The sequence below is a fragment of the Alligator sinensis genome, unplaced genomic scaffold (assembly GCF_000455745.1).
Source record: "Alligator sinensis unplaced genomic scaffold, ASM45574v1 scaffold1354_1, whole genome shotgun sequence".
NCBI classification, from domain to species: domain Eukaryota; kingdom Metazoa; phylum Chordata; order Crocodylia; family Alligatoridae; genus Alligator; species Alligator sinensis.
In genome coordinates this window covers 1268490-1277342 of record NW_005842344.1, presented here as the reverse complement: position 1 = coordinate 1277342, position 8853 = coordinate 1268490, and the positions used below count along the sequence as shown (strand labels likewise).

Below are 8853 nucleotides of genomic sequence, written 5' to 3'. Positions count from 1 at the left end.
TCACAGCAGTGGCTCATTATCTTATATTGGTCCAGTACAGTTCAAGTTCTCCCTTCTTCACAAGTGAGCACAAGTTTTCCGGACAGCTTAAGAACAGCGAGCTGTTGTCAGGGGGGGTCAGCAGCGCAGTTTTCAACAAGGTGAAAGTGTTTTCCCCTCTCACTTCCCCATGAAACACCATCCATGGGAGGGTTGTAAACCCCACCTTTCCTCCCAAGGGCATACAGCTAGCAGACTTGCTATACCAAAGGTGCCTATCACCTAGTGGAATCATAACAGAACAAAGTATTATTAAGCTCTATAAGCAGATCACCATTTTTATTGCATCAGTACACACAACACCCAAATTACATTGGAATTTAGTGTACACGCTACACAGAATCAATCATCTCAAACCGTTGTTACCCAATACCAAACAGCTTCACCATTCCCATTGTGGAAAGCCCCAAAGTCTTAGTATAGCAAAGGATTAAAGTCTGTGCATCTTGAAGTGATCAGGTGGATGGACTATTACACAAATTCACCAGACAATTACTACCGTGCTATCTTTAATCATCTGCAGATTTGAAGCAAGAACTCCAGGGAGTCATCAGTGCCGTCTGTCCACTACTTCTGGAAAAGGGACAGGTGTTACTCCCTCAGGTCGGACAGTCCGTGCACACACCAGTAGGATACCACCCATGATACTGTGCCCCAGCCACCTCATTGCTACGGGAAATGGGTTCTTAGTGATGAAGAGCTCGGACAGATTTACTGTCCGCTAAGAAGCCTAGACACTAACGTGTGACCAGCTGGTCCACGGTGCTAGACAGACCATCGCCCAGCGTGGTACAGGCATGTACATAAACCTTAAGCCCAGTACCAAGTATTAAGGGTACCCAGGTCCCTTTTTAGACGCCAATCAGAACAACTTCATGTTTACAACATACACATCCCAGTTCTAACTGCTACCGCATCTTCAGGGGACACCATCCCCATCCTTCTCGCCAGCTAGCGCACACTTGCCACCAGATAGGGACACCTGCTTGCTGGGTCACTCTGGTCATTGATTTGGTGTTCTGTGCTGGTCTTACCAACTCATTCTCTTTCTGTTGACCCTGGGGGCACCTCCAAAACGTAACAAGCTACTTCTCCAGCACTTGGGCAAGTCGTATATGGCACACCTAGTTTCATATTCCTTGGGGCCTACTTTGCTTCATGCTGTTAGCAGGGCCTCTGCAAGATTTCTACATGCACTGATCAATAGTTGTATTAATCCACACTCCAGCAAGGTCTACACATTAACCAGCAAAGGTTTTGTATCTAGATCATTGATAAACAATGGTGGACCAAAAACTGATGCCAGCAGGACTACATTATAAATTATGTTCACTGATTTTCCCCAACTATCCTGAGATTATGAATGAGGCAGTTTAATCAAAGCAGTTTGTTCCTCCTAAGACTGGACATGGTTCCAAACAGTGTCTTTTATGCCCCATTTACCTCAGTTTATGACCACTGTTGCCCAAGTCAGAGGTGCCCACCAGAGGCCAGCACACCTTCTGAACTGGTACAAATGCCCAAGACCTCTTTATTGCCAAGGCAAAATAAAGTCCCTTTAAAGTGGCCTGTCAAAGAGTCATAAATGGGTGAGAGCTGTTTTGCGAGCTACAGTGCATGGTACTGCCAATCACAAGCACTCATGAGAAAAAGAAAGTCATAACTATCCGAAGAGCCATGATTCTTTTTTTAAGTTTAATTCTGAGTTTGGGTGAGAAGGAACTGAAGTTGCAAGATAAAGATGCAAGGAAGGAGGAGCAGAGAACAGCTAATCCATTTTTCACAAGGGAGATGAGGCAGCAAGGTATCCTGAGCACCGAGCTCCACACTCCTCCTCTCTGAAAGGGGCATGAACTACTTTCTCCCATGCTGTCCTACTTAAACTTTATCAGTACCCACGTGGGGGGAGGTCAGTCTGCCAAGTGCAGCAGCTGTGATCAGTGGTTCTTTCTCAGGATACAGGAAAGGGGTATTTCATTCCAGCAGGTCTGGAAATCTGATGATGTCCAGAGCTTGAGATGGCCTTTGCCTAGAGTCAGGGCTGTCATGGCATCACCATTGTGCTAGGAGCTCAGAATACCAGACTGTTGGCTTCAAACCCCTGAGAAAAAACAGCAAAGAGCAGGCTCTTCTCCAGCCTGCTGCAGGTAGCCACCAGGACCCTCTACCACAGCCTTCGCAGTCTGTTCTAAGCTCAGTCAGGTCGCAGAGCGAAGGAAGGGAGCTAAAGCTGAAGAAGAGAACTCATACTCCCACACCTGGGTCCCCAACTCAAGGGGATGGACTCCTCCCTTCCCACTTTCCAGTCATGACCCTTTCACCTCTTCATCTTGCTCACTTAACAATAACTTTTCCACTTCCATGCAGCAGAGCAGTTTTTCTTCTAATCCCAGCTCCACCACTTTGCCCACTAAGACTTCTTCTTCCCTGTAGACTGCAGCAGCCATCACATCTCCAGAAGCAAGGACAGGTAAGGGCAGGTGTGCAAAGCATGCAAGAGACTATTATGGCACAAATCCCACCCATGGAGAGTCAGGCTGCAGGTGACTCGTAGTAGAAAGAAAACCCTGCATGAAGCAGGTTTCCCTGCTCACACGGCCCCTTCCTGTCAAGATTCACATTCAATTAATCTTTCAGCACAAACTACACAAGTTGCACCAAAGCAGAAAAAGAAAGAGTCCCACAGTGAGCGTCCGAGAGCAGCACAGACTTCCCAAGACAGGGTCACATACTGCTTGGTGTCCTGCGAGGCAGTTCGCAGCGGAGGGAACATTCACTACTTTGGTTAGGGTCAGAAGCAGCTAAGCGTACCTTGCTGTGAATCAAACAGCAAGAGCAGGCACACTTCTGACCTGCATGTTAGTGCACTGCTTCTCCATACCATTTGCAGACCTGTAGATGTAGGGTGGCTCCTGGGTTTTTCTCCCAGCAGCCATTATCCGAGTTGGGTACCAAGACTACGCTTCCATACAGCAAAATTTTAGATTGTGCCATCCAGTTGTTTTATTGTGAACAACTAGAAAGCATTTTGGTGTATTGATTCGGTTACATGACACCTGCTGACTTTACTCCATTTTAGGGCTCTGAATATTCAGCAATTCTCCTTTCCCCCCCCAGTTACTGGTTTGTTTTCACAGGGAACAACGCAATGTGCAATGTAGGTTAAGAATGTAACAGAATACCTCTGTAGTTTTGGTTGGTGGTGTCCTTGCTACTAGTCTAGCATCGAGTCTATGAGTGGACACCCTCAGAACATGGAGCTGCGAATGGCATTTTCTTGGTGTGGTTTGGGATCTGTTTCTCCAGAAGGGCTCTGCCCATGCAGTGGTGCATTTGGCTTTATTGCAAGGTGGTGTTGCAGGGGTTCCCTTTTCTCTTATCTCAATAATTTTTTTTCTGAGAGAGCCTCTTATAAATGGATTGAATCTGCTAATTTGTTACATATGTTCTCAGTCATTTCACCGAATAGTCGTTGTACTGGTTTTAGCCATTTTGGATGCAAGTTCTTTAAATTAACAGTTCTGCTTCGACTTTTGTTATGAGGTTGTCATTGTGAACTGGTGGAAGTACTCGTGATGTGGGTCTTCAGGGGAGATTCTCTTAGTACAACCTTTTATTCTCATTGCTTCTCGTGTGTCAGTCTCAGATTCTTTAGGGTATAGACTGTGTTACTGCAGTATTTTCTTACTTGCGTAACTTCCAAATTAGCATCTTCTATAAATGAGGGAAAGAAATTTTAATAGCCTGTAGGTGGATCCTTTCTATGACAAAATCATACAGAAAGATGCATGTATTTTAACTCCCTAGTTATTAAGAACGTTCACCATACATAAAACATGTGTTTCCATTCTTTTATTTAATATATATATATATATATTAGTGAAAAAGTTTATTCTAGACAGTTGTTCCGTCTGCAACCAATTGGTTCTTTTTAGTGACCCCTCTTTGGTGAACTCTGAGTAGAGCATTTCAGAGTACTCCTTTACAGTGACTGCCCTCTGTCTGCTGTCCATCTTTACCTCGAGACCCTGAAGAACAAACCAGGATCTTTATTTCTCACCACAAAGTGAGAGAGTTAGTAGGTTTTCATTGTTAACAGCAATCTTACAATGGCCAAAAGAATTCGTGCCTCAAAACACCCAGGCAACTAAGAGCAGACTAGGATCGCTTGATTTTAAAAACAAATCTCCATACAAGAGGCCCAGACCATCGTAGAGAATCAGCTACTGAGGGCTTTCCCTCACTGCAGAAGTGGATTATAACTTGAATCCTGTCCCAAAGCTTAAAAGCAAAGTGGTGGCATTCTTCACTTGGCTGGTTCATCAGGGACAGAAGCCATGTGGAAGCTAGCACAAGTCACTGGCTGCTCAACCTCCAACTTCTTTACAAACTTCTTCCCATGGACTCAGCAAAGAGCCAAGTTCTCCTGTAACTCACTGGGAAAAGCTCAGAGCAATTCAGCTCACTGCAGCCCAAGTACGGAACGAGATCTCAGGTGCCTTCACGCCACACAAGTGAGTGTAGCACCAGTACGGATACAGAAGCCAAGTGTAATTTCATGGCATGGCCACTCACTCCAGGAAGAACGGAGACAGTTCACATGAATTCTGCACTGAAGACGGACCTTCCTTCTCACAAGGCCCCAGTGCAGCTAACCGAGCGACTGAGGCTGGGAGCAGGGGTTGAGAGAGCCAAGAAGAACAACTCTGCTGCTTTGACCTGGACTTCCCTCAGCAGCCTCAGGCCCTCCAATTCTTGGGATAGCAACCTTGCTATAAGTGACACAGCCCCTCCACCTGACTGACACCCGATTAGATTTTTCTTCCTTTTTCCTAGAGAACACCCATAGATAGATACAACATGAGTGAGCCCTCGTGTAGCTTTTCCACTCACTAAGTTTCATCCAATATGCCCTCAAAAATGTGACTATAGTATGACATCTGTGGAATGAGTCCAGGACAGCCAAGAAGGGCTGCAGATGGTTCTGGCTTTCATAGTAGCCACAACCTGGTATCAATACAAGTACTACTGTGGCAGCCACTGGCATTTTTTTAAGCACTACAAGCAAGAAGCAAAGCTGTTGCAAACTCTAAAAGCCATTTCAAGCAGGAACGAACAAGGAAGATGTGGAGGTTAAAGCTGGCAGACCCAACTGGCTTCAGGTGACCTAACAGAAAGCAACTACAATTAACTTGGTCCAGCTGCTAACTGTATTGAAACATCAAAACAATCCTTCTCACTTAATAAGTGACTCTGAAAATTAAATTAAAATGAGACCAACTACAAGTAGGCCCTGTGGCATGATACAAGGCAACCCCCTGCAACTTGGATTTTGATGTGCTGGCTATCAACTCGGACTCTCAAAGCCTCCTTCCCTCTGCTCCAACCCTGCAGCCAAATCTTCATCAGTGCGCAGACACGCCGTGCGCAGACCCCTGGCAAGCATTCCGGCATCCAAAGCATAGTTTAAAATTCCAAGATATTTAAAACGCACAACTTGATTTTCTGTTTAATTCTACACAGTAACAGCAAAAACCATGCACTAGCTTCTCTGAGCTTCTGCTGCTTCCTTCCACTTGATAAACTTATTAGCCGTCTATGGAAAAGGGTAAAACTAAGGAAAAGGCCATGTCTGTTCTAAATTCACCAACACGTGAGGCACTGCTCAAAGGAAAGCAAAAGAAAACCCTGTCTTACCTCTTTCCTATTCCTTAGAAAGTTTCAAGGGAAACGGATGGAATTCAGCCTTACATGATCAGCTCCCTTCTATTATTTCTACTACTTAAAAAAAAAAAAAAAAAGTTAAAAAGTGAAATTAATACCGGCACAGATGCTACAACCCGAAGACCCGGAAACAACAAGCCGACAGAACTGGAGGATCACCCAAGCTGATTCAGGTAGTTTAGGCCATGTCTACGTTCTGTGGGCAGATGACAGTTACCACCATCAGGCCAGAGTGACAGCACATCCATGCGCTTCTAGCAGCTCCATTATAGCAGCTGCTTTGCCTGTGCAGAAAAGTGCACCTTGGAAAGGCAGACCTTGGGGCTGCCTGGTGGGTGGCAGCAGCAGCCTTAGTCTACTTGGCAAGAGTACAGCAAAAGGTGGAGCACTGGCAGAGTAGAGGAGTCTGCCCTTGCAGAAGAGGTTTGAGTGCAAATGCCATCCATTCTGCCAGCCAAACTTTGTGGTGTAAACTAGGCCATAATCTATTACTAATAACTCAGATCCTTAAGCTCATTCTTGGCAGTCTAAGGAGAGAAGCCACAGCTGCAATCTGGTCTGAATGGCAGCTTGATTTACAACCAAGACATTTCACACAGTAAGCACCTGATGAGGGGGTTTGCTCACCAATACAGATTTGAACCAGGGACAGAGGTGGTAAATGAGTGATGAGGAGGGGAGAGGAGAAGAGCTTTCAATCTCCAAGTTCATACCTCCCTGCCTTACTTATCTTCCATGTTTAAACTCAAGGAGAAATGGCAATATATATTTACCCACTAGAAACTAGCAAGTTTATTATGGACTTGACCCATATGTAGCTGAAGAACAGGGAACTTAAACCTTAGATTTACAATAAATGTTTGCCAATCAAGGATTAATAAATCTGTTTTCATGGATATCACTACCCAACCTCAGAAAAACATGAAACACAGCATTATAAAAACAGGCGGGGAAGAGAAGGGTAAGGGATTTGGCTCAGTGGATGTCTGGTTTCTCAGTGCATCCTGCGCTAAAGAAAAATATCGCTACTTTTAGTAACAGAGGGCAACAGTGGGGAACCTCTTCTCTATAACATTTCACACAACGTACAAGTTGCAGACACTTCTACATGTTACAACCAGAATGGAAAATATCCCACCTACTTTTCTGTCTCGTATGTACCAATCACAGTAGCTGATCTACAAACATTTCAGTTAAATGAATGTTGACACCCACTATTTGACTAGTGTCCTTACAGCATTTTTAGTAAAATGAGCCTAATTAAAAGGAATGGAGAACTTGACATAGTGGGAAGGCCCCTGGATGAGCCAATGCTCGTCTGTATAATCTATTTCTTATATGCATCCTGGGGTGGGTGGGAAACAGAGGGGGAAATGTATATATATTTATACACAACATTTAGATCTCAGTATATTTCTCTGGGACTGGTGGAACAGGTTTCAGTGTTAAACTAAACGTGTATGTAAATGAAACACCTTGTTCCCAACCTAGTGAGTATAATGAGCGAAGCAAAGATGTAAAAGCTGAAGTCCCCCACCAGACTTTCAGATAAGTGCACAGGCATGCATGCGCATGTGTGCCCAGCTAGGATAACAGATTTAAAAAAAGAAGAATATGCACAGAGAAGTCCTTAAAGCCATGACTCTAGTCATGTCTACACTGGAGTGAGTTTGCTGGTATCTATATATCAGCAAATCCTTCTAAATGGGGGCAGAGCCTATAACCCAGGAAAGTTATTTTCCCAGAATAGTTCATACTAGCGGCTCCCCACACAAAACTGCTCCATAGGCAAGGGAATTTTTTTCTGGTATAGCTCACCTTTCAGTGGGATATCTGCCAATTAGGACAGTCCTTCTCCCTGCAACCCCCCAAATTATTCCGGCACAACTGAATCATTCAATGAAAGTTAGGCCTTGGGGTCAGACTGATTTGATGCACAAGAACATGCAGGTGAATGACCACTACTCATTTTTATTGCGATTAAACAACTCCTAGCAAATTAATCTTTCAAAACCTATGCTTTGTTAGAAAGCTTTTCTTTGCCAGGATTTTCTGATTATGAGCACCAATTAGCTCCAACAGTTAGAGAAACTGCTGCACTTCTTAGGTTCATACAGTCCAGAGAAAAGCAAGCTTCGTTGTAATATCTCTTATTAAACCTACGTTGTTGGAAGGGATGTTAGACAAGCGTTTGGGCACAAAAAGCCCTTCCCCAGTCCTCTGACGCCACTCTAAAGGTGCTCATAATTTACACCGAGATTCAGGGTTTTGAGGTAGTACTAACTTCTAAAGTGAAGTTTCTCCCTTATGAAAACCGTGCAGGTATTTTATGTTCAACAGCTACACCGACTGACAGTTAGGTGAGACGCAAGGGTAAACCCTGCGTACGCAGGGTTTCTTTGGGCTTTTTTAACCCATCAGAAATTCAGGCATGTTAGAGTTATTTTATTGCTGTTAATGTAAGATGAGAGGTGTATAACATTGCACTCGAGAACCACAGGTATCGGGCCGATTTTTCTCCAGCTCTCACGCGGCAGAATGACACGTGTGTAGCGGAGAGCCCCCAAGACGCCATTAGCCTTTGCTATGGCAATATGCGTTTGCTGTCTTCAAGAGCCCAGCGCTCGTGACCCTGGCAAGACTGAAGTGCCAGCTTCACGTGCCCTGCGGCAGGCAGGGCTCAGGCCTCCCCGTCCCAACCCCGTACGTCCCGATGCCCCCACCGCGCGCGGGCCGTCGGAAACCACCTACAACGGAGGTCCTGAGCTGCGCCCTCGCTCGCAACCCCCAGAGCGATGTCCCGGCCGGCGAGCTGAGCGGGAGGGCTGCCGCGCACAGAAGCAGGAGAGCGCCTGTGGCAGAGACGGACGGCAGCGCTTAAAGCCCTCGAGTTACTTGGGGCAGAAAACCAAGAAGAAGTTTTCAGTTAAATCCAGTTACGCGTGAAACACGCCGGCTTCGCTACGCTAATACCACATCCTCAAACCGGGCGATAAGCCTCTTAGCGCCCTGCAGAAAGGATAAAGACCAAGCAGAGGCCAGGGCTGCTCTCCTCTCCCCCGGGACAAGCGCAGCACCCCTCGGCCCCCA

At 45.5% G+C, this 8853-nt stretch overlaps 1 long non-coding RNA gene across 1 annotated transcript; it reads right to left on the bottom strand.

The window, feature by feature from the left end:
- Positions 1-286: 286 nt before the first annotated feature.
- On the bottom strand, positions 287-8853 carry LOC112551128. The gene is made up of 2 exons (XR_003095288.1): positions 5737-8853; positions 287-3753 (listed from the first exon to the last, which is right to left on the bottom strand). It is a non-coding gene; the product is annotated as an uncharacterized LOC112551128 (long non-coding RNA).